The sequence below is a fragment of the Prenolepis imparis genome, unplaced genomic scaffold (assembly GCF_030444845.1).
Source record: "Prenolepis imparis isolate NDT839.2.m4 unplaced genomic scaffold, iyPreImpa1.0 SCAF_6, whole genome shotgun sequence".
Taxonomy (NCBI): domain Eukaryota; kingdom Metazoa; phylum Arthropoda; class Insecta; order Hymenoptera; family Formicidae; genus Prenolepis; species Prenolepis imparis.
In genome coordinates, this window is record NW_028141164.1 from 8,704,098 (window position 1) to 8,717,266 (window position 13,169).

Genomic DNA, 13,169 nt, shown 5'->3' on the forward strand with positions numbered 1-13,169 from the left:
ATCGATACTTTTTTACCGCTGACCCTATGCGACGCAATTTTATTTTATGTATATCAAGTTAAAAAATTTGTACGCTGGTGTCTGTTTGGTACCAAATGATTTTGTAATCAATGTACTATTAAAATGTATAATCGATGAATTTTTGGCTCGTCTTAAAATATTAGAAATTGATACTTTTTTGACGCGGACCCTGTGCGACGCATCCTTATTTTATGTTTATCATATTAAAAAATTTGTACGCTGGTGTCTGAATGGTACCAAAAGATGAAAAGATATATATTATAATTGTTGTATAATATGTAATTAACGTACAAGCTTTGGATCGAGAATGCGCTACGAATAATTCGAAACATCATTCTATCTTTGTTCCATATTAGTAGCACATTCTCGACCGCAGCTTATATTGTATAGTTGAAGGAAATAAATGGCGCGCGCGAAGCGCGCGCTTTGTAGTGTTCTAGTATAATAAAATTAAGATTGAAAATTCCAAGACTATACGCGAAACGCAACGAGGGTTATTCGTAGATAAGTAAGTACATGATCTGACCGTATATATCTTATACGTGACATAGCAGCGACGGGGTTTACATTATCCGGCCGTTATCACGAACGAGGTCCAGCAGCTCGTTAAGGCTAACTCGCGATAATATTGGCGTCGTTGACCATTTCGGCAAACGTTCACACGTAGAGAGAACGTCGAGCATTCGGGCTCTCTATACCGGCTCCACGTGACCGAGGATACGTGTCGAGGCTGCGCTTCTCTTAACGGCAGGATGCGCGCACCCCGATATTCCTGCCGTTCTCCTACATATTTGAGTGGTTACGGAAGATCGTGAGACGTACGGTTCGTACACCTAGTCCTAACTTGTGTCGCCAAATTACGGTAAACAACGAGTAGTACGCTGGACGATAACGCGGAGTCAATCAATCAATACCGTTCGGCGCGAGTTTGCGTTGTCGGGTGTTCCGTCGAAATAAAATGCATCTCCGAAGAAACAGGAAGCGGCAGTTTCCTTCTTACAATCGTAGAATTGAAGCGAAGAATAGTTTTCTAGGGCGATTAAATATTGACGAACGTATCCGGGGCATAGGATCGTCGAGGCATCATGAAAATTTTATCCCGAAAAACAATCGTCCGTTATTCGGTAACAACTGACATGTGACAGAATAAACGGTACAGAGTAAACGGTGTGCATCGAATTCCGTTTCCTGTCGGCGAGAGACAGAACTGTTGCCGGATGAAATTTGTGTAGCTGTGAGAAAAATACGCGCGTGTTGCGAATGGGTTATCGAGAGGCCTTTCAGCGGAAACACGACTACTATCGCTCGAGACTATGTTTCGAGCGGCATACAAATCCGATACATTAAAGCGATATTTAGGTAACTCTTATCTGTAATTCTGATTTAATTTCGACCACCATTTTCTATATACGTGTATATTGTTACGAATAATCGTGCGAGGGCGATTTAAATATATTATTTCGACGAGATATCGCGTCACACATCGCGAGCGCGATTTAATAAAATGCGCACGTATAGAGGAGAGGGACGACGTTTATTAGTTATCGGGGCGCAGTTACGCAGGGCGCATTTTACGTAGGCGATCGTCTGCAATCCGGGAGCAATTTGTGCCCATTGGCCGAATCGTTTAATAATACGAACCTGACGATGCGGTCGTTGTCAGCCGCCACCACCGCCGCAGGATGGCGAATCGACGGTGCGTGCCGCACGCAAACGCGACCGGAATGCGATTTATGCACGTCTCCGTAAGCGGAGGGTTTATATAGATATATCCGCGATCGATCCCGCGCATAGAGCCGAATGGAGCAGAGACAACAGCACTAGATGCGACGTTAGCGTACATAGAATGCCCACACATCGCGATATAATTTCGCGTTATTATTCTATTCAGCACACGGCGCGTTATTATCGAGCGTCGAGCGTCAGGTGATGCGAAATAATAAATAAATAAATAAATACGCGTGTTTAGGTCGCGCTTGCGCATTATCCTACCGTTTGCTATGCACCAAGTGTAATCAGCGAACGCATGTATTATTTGAAATAATTATTTTTATCGTTTATCTAATATTTCTCAGATTTCATTCATATAGTTGTCTTTGCTACTTTGTCAATCGTGACAGATTGCGGATAATTTGACAGCTGAGTGACAGCTACACTCTGAGAGAATTTTCTCTTAGAATTTACTCTAAAAATCATGGTAATCGTGGGACAATATGGTATGGAAAGAATTTTATGAGAATTTTTCTGATTAATATTTATCACAATAAAATATAAAACATGTTTAATTTTACTAAACTGCATAGTAAAATTAATCAAACATATTTTATATTTTATTGTAATAGATATTATTTTTATTGTAATAAATATTAATCAAAGAAATTCTCATAAAATTCTTTCCATGCCATATTGCCCCACGATTACCATGATTTTCAGGGTAAATTCTGAGAGAAAATTTCTCTTTATGTATAAATCGTTGCAAATTATTAAGTTATAAATTAAATCAGTTATATTTTTTTTTATATGATTATTGCTTGACACTCTGCGACAGTTTCTTTTCAATGTAATAGCTCGAGGCGTTGTATATCTCGCGCACGTGTGCATCTCACCATCCGCGAATGTATGGCCGCGGTTGCGTTACATGTGAGTAAGATAAATTAAGGAAAAGTAGATTATACGGAGTACGTTGAATATATGGTGTGTTCGTGCATCGTATATCTATCATTTGCAAGCGGTCCCGACGACTTGGGAGAGAGTGTCGTGATATTTCAGAGCTTAGAGCACTCCGTATCCACTGTGGAGTATGTATCGTACGTGCGGAATATCCAACTAGGCGTAGTCAGAAGCAGCGTTAATGGTAGACAGAGACAAGTGTACCTGTCTTCATCAGGTTAAGGAGTTGGGTGAACGCATACCGTTTAAACAAGAGAAGCGTTTTAATTTGCTCGATTGATTTATTTACCCCGCTTAAAAGGAGCAGAGTTTATGAATAAATTATATAAGCAACTAATTGCCCTCAAAAAAATATTAATTATATGCCTGTAAATTTAACAGACACATTCTGCTTATTTTACATTTCTACATATAATTCATATCTTATATTAATTTTTAGGAGAACCAAATAATGAACGGCTGTTCGCTCGCTCCCTGGTTCTATTCACGTCGCGCCCATTCTTGTTCGTACTACTACGCGGACTGGCCGACTTAAAAACGCTGTTACTACTGTAATAGCGAAACCAAGTCACTTGCGGTGACTTGATGTATATATAAGTCATTTATAAATTCATTTTGCTCGAATTAAATCAAGCAAAATCGATCGATTTCTACTGACAGAAATGTAGAATCTATGAATAGAACGATAAAATTATATTTGATAAAATTTTATTGTTCAATTTTAAAATACTTAAATATAATTCAATATTGGAATTAAAGTCTTAAAAAGTTACAGGAGTATTATTCTTTCCAAGTTTTAAAAAAATTCAGGAAATTATTTTTTCTGCGAGCAATATACGTGTTTGATCCGTGACTGCTTTTCCTGGACGATTTATTATATCTGCATAATTAATGTCAATTTTAAGCAATAAAAAACCATTCGCTTTATTCAACCGTGTTGTATATAAAATGCAAAGATTTATAAACTAAACAAATCAAAAGGAGAGAGTATGTATAAGTAGTGATTTATGAAATGCAATTACGAGTAAAATGGGAATCGTAAAGAAAAAAAAAAAGAAAATGTAAATGTTTATCTTCTCATGGAGATTGTCCCTTTCTTCTACCTTTACGGTCGCATTCCATTACGCGGGAGACAGAATTACCCGTCGACCGTATTTAAAACCGTTAATGAAATCAGGACGCGCGCCCGACGTTCTCCTATGCGATCGTTAAAGCTGACGGCTTGTCGCGGACAAAAACCGCGACCACCCCTTCCGTGTTGCTTTCCGTTTGCGTTTATTTTCGCCACGGTAATATATAACGTAGCGCTGTATTACGGAACAGAGAGATCATATCGTGCAGATTTAAAGATTTATCCGTTCGTGGAAGATAGCTTTTATATGGTAGCAATAGCGTTACGTTACGCATGTCGGCATTAATAATTTTTCTGATGATACAGTGCTGGAGTATACACGCACACACGTGAATCGCGTACAGATGTAGAAATTTATTCTTTCGCGAGAAACAAGCTTTCCACTACCGCGTAATAATATTTACATAATGCAATAAAAGATTTATATGCATTTGATATTTTATTGAATAGCATCGTGATCTCTTCCCTTTACGCGATTACTCGTGGTTACGATAATTAAAAAAGATTGCAGATATCGAAATCTCCCTGGTGTGTAAAGAATATCAATCATTTCTCTTTATGGTACTTGTATATCTTCTGAAAAGCCTGAAGCAACCAATTAAAAATGAAAAATAACGTTAAACGGAGAACACTTTATTTTATCATCGTTGCATCTTATTACCATAAGCAGGGACAAACTAATTTTCTCAAAGTATTAACAGATGTGCCGCTTTCACGTTCTCCCCTTTCAATTGTAATTCTCTTTTTTCGTACGGACCGCGTTTCTTTCCGTTCCAGCTGTGTCTCGTCTCTCTTTGCGCGATCCCGGGCTCCTCTATTAGGCCGTGAAATTAAATTACTGAAATTACACCCCAAGGCTGCGCGCGGGCCGCCAGGTGGAAAATCTGCGAGATGGCCATCTGCTGTCCCGTCAAGTCTTCGTTGAGAGACAGACGAGAGCAGGTTGTCTCGCTTCTTTTTCTTTCTAATTCCCCGTTCGGCACGGCGCGGTGGGACCAATGAAATTAAGATTCCGTTACCTCACGTTAGCCTATGTAATTTTCCTTGGGCACACGGCTCCCGCACCGGCTGTTCTCGATATCTTCACGAGACGGGATTAATACTTCAAGTTTCGTTCTAGCATTCGGACCAACGTTCGCACGTTACGAGACATCTGAATAATTCTCGGCTACGTTTAATTACATCGAGAAATATATTCTTAATAATTCTCAACTCATCCACATAAATTAATTATCTCGAATTGTCAGAGAAAAAATTTTTGTTTGTAATAAATATTATATACAGAGCGCTTCTCGTATAATGTAAAATTAGTACAGAACAGAAATGTTATTTATAAAAGAAATTTTTGTCAGTACTATATACGTAATATAAATCGAAATGTGTTTGACTCTCGAGGGGTGTAGCACAAATTTACTTAGAAATGTAGCGTTACAAAGGCAACATGCATAATTACGTGAATAGTCATTGCATTGTAGATGGTGGAATTGAATTTTCTACAACACGTGTCAAATATTTAACGCTATCTTTGTTTTCTACCGAAAGCTTCGAAAAAGAAAGAAATTGTAAAATCCAACGATAATACATTTTATACACGAAGAACTGTATAATTAATAAAATATTTTTATTTATATAAAAAATAACTGGCGATATCGCAGGTCTCTCTCTATATAGTTGTATATATACATATCCATTAATTTCCACGGATAATATAGCACACATAGATTGTATATTTAAGATTTTCTTATTTAAGTTCGACAAATTAAAATTACTTCTAATATCAATTACTATTTTCGACACTCTTACATCCATCTTTCAATTTCAACTATCATTGCAATGATTGACGTTAGTGGCCAATAAAGTTAGAAGAATCTTATGCGAAAATGTCTTCCGTTTTTGCATGCGAATGTGAGGGTCGAGAGATGTGCATTTGCATTAAAATGTTCGTAGCCACGTAGCTGTCGTCTACATTGGTTGGATTTTCACACATACACTTTTAAAGGATTTGACACAATTGTAAGAGGCTCACTGTTTTAAAACAGCAAAGCCCACTGCGGAGTCGGCGGAATTCAGAGGAGCTTTCGCCAAATGCATTAATAATATTCTATCTCTACTAAATTATGCATGCTAAGATCATAATGTAAGGGAGAAAGAAACTTTTTATAAATCCTGCAATAATGTAGGTCAGCGTAGAATTTTAAAAAATTTTGGATAATGTATGATTAGTAAAACGTTTAATATATAAATATAATAAACATTGATTGATATTTATTATAAATATATATATTTCGTAGAAAATATATAAATAAATAAATAGCTATAATATCTCTCGTGGAATATTTTAAGATATAATTAAACAAACATATTAAGCAGATAAATAATTGTTAAATAAATTATGAGTGAATTTTAAGCATAAAATTGATATATTTATCGGTTATAAAAAAAAAAAGAAAAATGAGAAAAGAGCATAAGAAAATAATTTAACAATTCCGATTTGCGAAACAATTACGTTATTGTCACCTTCGAGCCCAGTAATAGTGAGGTACCGTGGAATTGCATTTTTCGATTTTCGTGCGCAATGATTGCCATTGTTCGCCATTCGCGTGTATATCCAGCGATTTCTATTTATACGAGGAGCGCTAGAGCCTGAAAAGTTTCGTTCTTGTACGTGAAACGTGGAACTTTTGTCGGTGGTTCGCTGTCATCAAAATTCAATTAAAATCGTCAAAGACTGATTACATACACGTTGTGTGTAGCGCTTTCAGTTTTTACCCACCCAGTCTTATTCACGTATACGCGGGCGAAGAAAGGAACGTCGCTTCTATTCGTGTATGGGCGCTTTTATCGAGAACAGGATACACAAGTCACTTCATTTTTCAGCGCCGGCAGCCGGCCTCGGTTTCGTCGTTTAACACGGAAGAAGCTGCCATCCGCGCCGTTATCAAAAGCCACCGGGTAGGAAATCCACGTTAAAGCGACACCAGCGAGAACGTCGAGTCGGATAAAACGAAAGAGGGTGGGCGGCCGCGCGCCGGTGCGCGGGTGACAGCTAGAGAGAGCGGGGGTGGAAAAGGCAAAAGACGTTTAATGCCCGCCATCGATAATGTCGTCTGAGCCCGGGCACACCAGGGAGTACGCAGTTAAGGAGCAAACGAGGTAGAGGAAGGAGCCCGGCTCCGGTGAAGCGAGAGAGAAAAGACGGGTCGCGGAAGAAGCGACAAGCGAGTGACGAAGGAGGCAACAGCGATGAACAAGGAAAGGTATCGGATCGTAGCGGCCGGGAAGGGACGAGGGAAGGGAGAATGACACGAACTAATAGCAGTCGAACGATTAAAACTAACGATCCCGTTGCGTCGACTAGTTCATCCCTGGGCTTGTCCCCTCGACCAGGATTAACTGCCGGATGACGAGCCCGATCCGGCCAAATGAAAATACGGCGCTCTGCCTTCCGGCCACCGCCTTCCATCTTCGTCCGCCGCACTAATTGGCACGACGACCTCATCGTTTCTTCGGGAATCAACTTTGAAATTGTTCTTCTCCGTAAAGTTAGCACCTTATTTTTATAATATCGCGACTAAACGATAGTTCAGGCTCCTCTGTCAAAAAGTTTTAGAGTTTTTGATACGTTTCGGAAAGTGATCTGATATGGGGGGAGAAAGATACGTCAATTTTACATTTTCGTTATATGAAAATTGCTAATTACTTTTTTATCTTATTAGAATCGATTCGAATCTTAATATGACTTATATAACTCTTGAACCGTTTTCCGAAGCTTCTAAGAAAATGTTCGATTTCTGAAAAGTTTTAATCCACAGAAACTTAAAAAATTGTTATTCAAGAAAAATTTGTTCCAAGACCCATTCATCTTTATCGTCGTGTGACTATAGAATCTTACAGTTTTCATGCGAACGCTGCTCGCTCGCTCTCTTGTTCTATTCACGTCGCGCCCATTCTTGTTCGTACTACTGCGCGGACTGGCCGACTTAAAAACGCTATTACTACTGTAATAGCGAAACCAAGTCACTTGCGGTGACTTGATGTATATATAAGTCATTTATAAATTCATTTTGCTCGAATTAAATCAAGCAAAATCGATCGATTTCTACTGACAGAAATGTAGAATCTATGAACAGAACGATAAAATTATATTCGATAAAATTTTATTGTTCAATTTTAAAATAAATATAATTCAATATTGGAATTAAAAGTCTTGAAAAGGTACGGGAATATTATTCCTTCTAAGTTTTAAAAAAATTCAGGAAATTACTTTTTCTGCGAGTAATATACGTGTTTGATCCATGACTGCTTTTCCTGGACGATAAAAATAGCGAACGGATCATTCATCGGAATGAGATTGTACTTTATATTATCGTGATAATAACTGACTATAGAATCTTACAGTTTTCGTTATATGAAAATTGCTAATTACTTTTTTATCTTATTAGAATCGATTCGAATCTTAATATGACTTATATAACTCTTGAACGCTGCTCGCTCGCTCCCTTGTTCTATTCACGTCGCGCACATACTTGTTTGTACTACTGCGCGAATTGGCCGACTTAAAAACGCTGTTACTACTGTAATAGCGAAACCAAGTCACTTGCGGTGACTTGATGTATATATAAGTCATTTATAAATTCATTTTGCTCGAATTAAATCAAGCAAAATCGATCGATTTCTACTGACAGAAATGTAGAATCTATGAACAGAACGATAAAATTATATTCGATAAAATTTTATTGTTCAATTTTAAAATAAATATAATTCAATATTGGAATTAAAAGTCTTGAAAAGGTACGGGAATATTATTCCTTCTAAGTTTTAAAAAAAATTCAGGAAATTACTTTTTCTGCGAGTAATATACGTGTTTGATCCATGACTACTTTTCCTGGACGATAAAAATAGCGAACGGATCATTCATCGACATGAGATTGTACTTTATATTATCGTGATAATAACTTTTCAAATCATGAACCCCCTCTTTTTTTCTTTCTCCTTTCACACACACAAAAAAAAGTTTTTGTCGTTTCACGTATTTTTGAAGTCAGCGTTGACATTTATTTTTTATTTAATAAATTAAAAATTTTACTTTTTGATAAAAAGATTAAAAATTAAAAGATTTATTAAACGTCAATGTTTTGTCTGGATTCTTTTTTTTCAATAGGTTTATATAGAGCCTTTATACTTTAAAAGGGATTCTTACGCAAAAGGATCCATCGAATCCGTCAACATCAAGATTTATGGAACATTCAAGGGTAGGATTGCTGGTAATTCAACACGGAAGCATTTCGTTCGTCGTCGGCGACAGTATGAATGCACGATTCCCGGACCAATTTCGCACGGCGATAGAAGTGCGCGAAATAGGTAATCCATCAGAAAACGGCTTCGTAAGACTCCCGGTACATACGCGATATATCACAAGCGCGCTCTTTACGTTTCTCTTTCGCGTCCTCTCATCGCGCACGGAGAAAGAAAGAGAGAGAACAGAGCGAATGCAGGAACGCAACGGGGAAGGGAAACGACCAGGATGCCGGGACAATACTACTGGGTTCCCATCGTGACCGGCATTTTCGATTCCTCGCATAATTCATTTTTTTCTTCCCCGACTCTATCGCCACCGCCATCCTCCTCATCCCGCAGTTCTTTCCTCATCCCCGCCGATTCTATCGTTATCGGTACTGTTTTTTTTTCCCTGTCACAGCGTGTTCGAGGACACGCTTCCACCGGTTTTCGGAGTATTGATCGATCGCGCGTTTCGTGAACGAGACACAGGCGCGTTCGTTCGAGTTGATGGGGGACAGATAGTCAGTTAGCAATTTAAAGGAGGTTGCTTGTAAAAGAGCATCAAAAGTAAGCCATAAAAGTGATTATGCGGTATGCGTGCGCCGGTATAATTTATCATAAAATTTTATTAAAAATCCTATCGATCCTAGAGAATCTAGGTGTATATGTATATTTTTCAAAAGAGAAATATGACAAAATAAAAAACATTTACAAATGTATCATCTTCTTTCATTAATGTTGAATAGCATATTATATTTTTGCACATTAGTAAATTTATTAATCAATAGTTAATGTGCAAAACAATAATAATGTAATTTCGTACAAGAATGTTTTCACCCTTGTTAATAAATTAAAAATTTGAATTGAATGTAATACAGCGACGTTGTGGTACCACGTTATTCAACTAAGTGCACTACTTGCTAATTCATTACGTTGTTCGCGAAAAGCTCGTACAGCTAATAAAATCTCTCTCGGAAATTACGACGAGAACCTTCCACAACAGGCGACCTTCTCCCTTATTGCGTTCCCACTTCAAAGTTGATATGGCGAGGCGTATTGGTGCGTAGCGTATACGTCTGTGTGTGGCGGATTCCAGGTCTTCGCCTCTGTTAAGTTACCTTAGAGAAGCACTTGAAGACGAAGAACGATCTCGACGAGATCTCTCCCCTCCTCCCTCCCGTACATGCCATTTGCCATCCCGCGTGTTATCCTCGTAATAGGATTTTCAAATGCGATCCTGTGTCACGAGAGTCTACAAGACTTCGCGAGTTATGATGGAAATTGGAGAATCGCGTATATGTCGTATCTTGATTATAATAATTATCTTATCCTCGCAACACAAGAATAATGGAGCATGTATCTTTCCCTCTTAATCTTTTTCTTTCTCTGATATTCATTTATTTTAAACATAAAGTTTTTTCGAATTTTCATGTGTACTAAAAATGATATGAGATTTTCTTATCAATAAAATTAATATATAAGGTAATTATCACTTTTAATATATTCTCTATATTTCTATATAGTCTCTACAAATTGAATTAATTTTATTTCCTTCAATAAACTGATTTTAATTTATTATTCTTATTCATATACCCCGGCAACAGATATTTCGGGATAATAAACTCTGTTAATTTCATTGCGCGTGGCCATTCTACGTAGTTATCGAATATGTCTCTATCGCGAATTACGGCGAGAAACTCGATTTGAGTTTGCCGGATAAGGGAATGATTAAATACTACGGTAGCGCAACGTTGTAGAGCCGTTTACGCGTATCTGCTCGTTTATGTAATCGTATCGTTTGCGCATACATCCGTATCGTGAGTTACTACATGAAACTCGATTCGAGTTTACCGAATTAAGGGGTTATTAAATAGTATTACACTGATACACGACACGCTTTGTTTATTAGTGATATCATGGAAATGCCTCTATGCAACCTAACTCGAGATAATAATCGTGACATATAATCGCGTTTTGTTTTAAATGTGTAAACAATTTCTTTAAATAATAATGGCATACGCATATACATATTTTGATGAAATCAATCGACGCGCGATTCATCTCAATAAATTGTCAAATATTATCTCGAATTCCAACTTTGCTGCCGACAAAATCGGTGTAAAAAATATTCTACACAAAATGCGCAATTTTCATTGAAAAATGCCATTACATTATTAAATGACAAAATTGAAAAATTTCTCGAAATAAAAATCTTTTATTTATTTATTCCAAGATATTTCAATTCACAGAGGCGCACCTGCGCAGAAAATTATATACATGTACGTGCTCAAAGTAGCCTCTATTATTTATCGCAACGTTAATCGATTTGCCAATTAAGCGTACGCATACGTTTCCCGTCCAAAGTCCAGTCTCTCTCTCGCTATGCAAAAGTTTTCAATTAACTCACCTCTCTCGCGGGGAAAAGGGGATCGTACATTGTTCTTTCAAACTTTCTTCCATAATTTATAGCATCCAACAGGAAAGCTAGAGAACGAGACCTTTAGAAAACTCGCGCCCGCTCTATTTCTGAGAGCTAGAAGGAACTTCACGTCTGCGAAGGACACCGACGAGTGACGAGTGATGGTATTCGGGGAAAACGAGGAAACGAGGCGGTAGAACGCGGACGACAGCGCGAAATACCATTAATAATTATCGCGCTTAAACAAAGGATCGTGAAGTGGACGGTCGAACGACTTGCATAAAAGACTTGACAGGACTCGGTGCCGCTCTCGTTGCCTCATGAATATTCCGTCCTTCATTGAGGGAACTAAGGGCGCGAAATCATTTCGAGAGATTGATAATCGGACATTAAAAACGGTGGAAACCAAGACACGTATATATAAGACAACGTTATAACGTCAGTGGTCTCCTCGGTGACCGTCGACGACGACGACAACAAGATTTTATTCAGACGAAATTCCACCACGATGAAATAAGGCGCGCCCTGCTGACGCAAATTGAGATTTTTCCGAAGGGCACAGAGGAGTAAATGCCGTAAAATAATTCTCGAAAATAACACCAGCGTGAAATTAAAAATACCGTTATTGTCATCATAATGCCGCGCCAGCGTCTGAGATATTTTATTACATTTATTTACTCTCTTTATACCCTCTCTTTCTCTCTCCATTGCACAATATAGTCGACAATTCCGTTAATTTTTGTAAATATATTTAATACAGAATTTCTGCAAAATTTATGTGTCGTATAATAAGCGTGCGTATGCATATTTAGACAAATAGAACATTTTTTTTCGCCAAATATATATTGCGCGTTATTGATTTAATGTAGGTATATACGTTTGCATAAAATGTTTGGTTTGCTAAATAAATAAAAAGCGATATATAATATATGTCAGAATATTCAGGATGCACGTGTGCACACAATGCACGACACACATACACATACAACATTGTTCGCGTACTCGTTATACTATTTAATCTCAAAGAAGAACAGTAAAATTAAAAGTTGCCGTCGAGTTACATTGAAATTCTGTAGTCAGACACTATTGAGATCCTAATACTGTTCATCTGATAGCGAAAGTTCGTCGATTCAATCTCGACTTCAGATCGATCTCGTAAACATAAAAACCGGTACTTACAGCATTGACTTTGTTAACATGACAGAAAATTAAGAACTAATTTAGACAAATGTTAAAGTATAGAAGCCACTTCTATATATTAAATTTATTTCCATACTATTTAAAACTCATAATATTTTATGTATTTCAAACGTATAAATTATAAAATATACTAAAATTACACGTTCCTACCACCGATATCTACATATATCCATGAACAATACGACAGTCGTTCGATATTTTTTTTCAATACTTTTTGAAAATATATATGTAGACAGAGAGAGGTTTTTTTATTTGGCACGGGACGACAAAGTGACTCAATAACAGAAATAGCTATTGAGTGACAGCCTTTGAGTACCAGTACAGCCATGAGTGCCTCAAAGCTTTTTCTTTGCTCGTAGAAACCTACATATTATGGTTATATTATGGTTTACGAATTGCACCTACGGTTGCGCGGAGTTTACTTGACGGAACTATCGCATGTTCGTA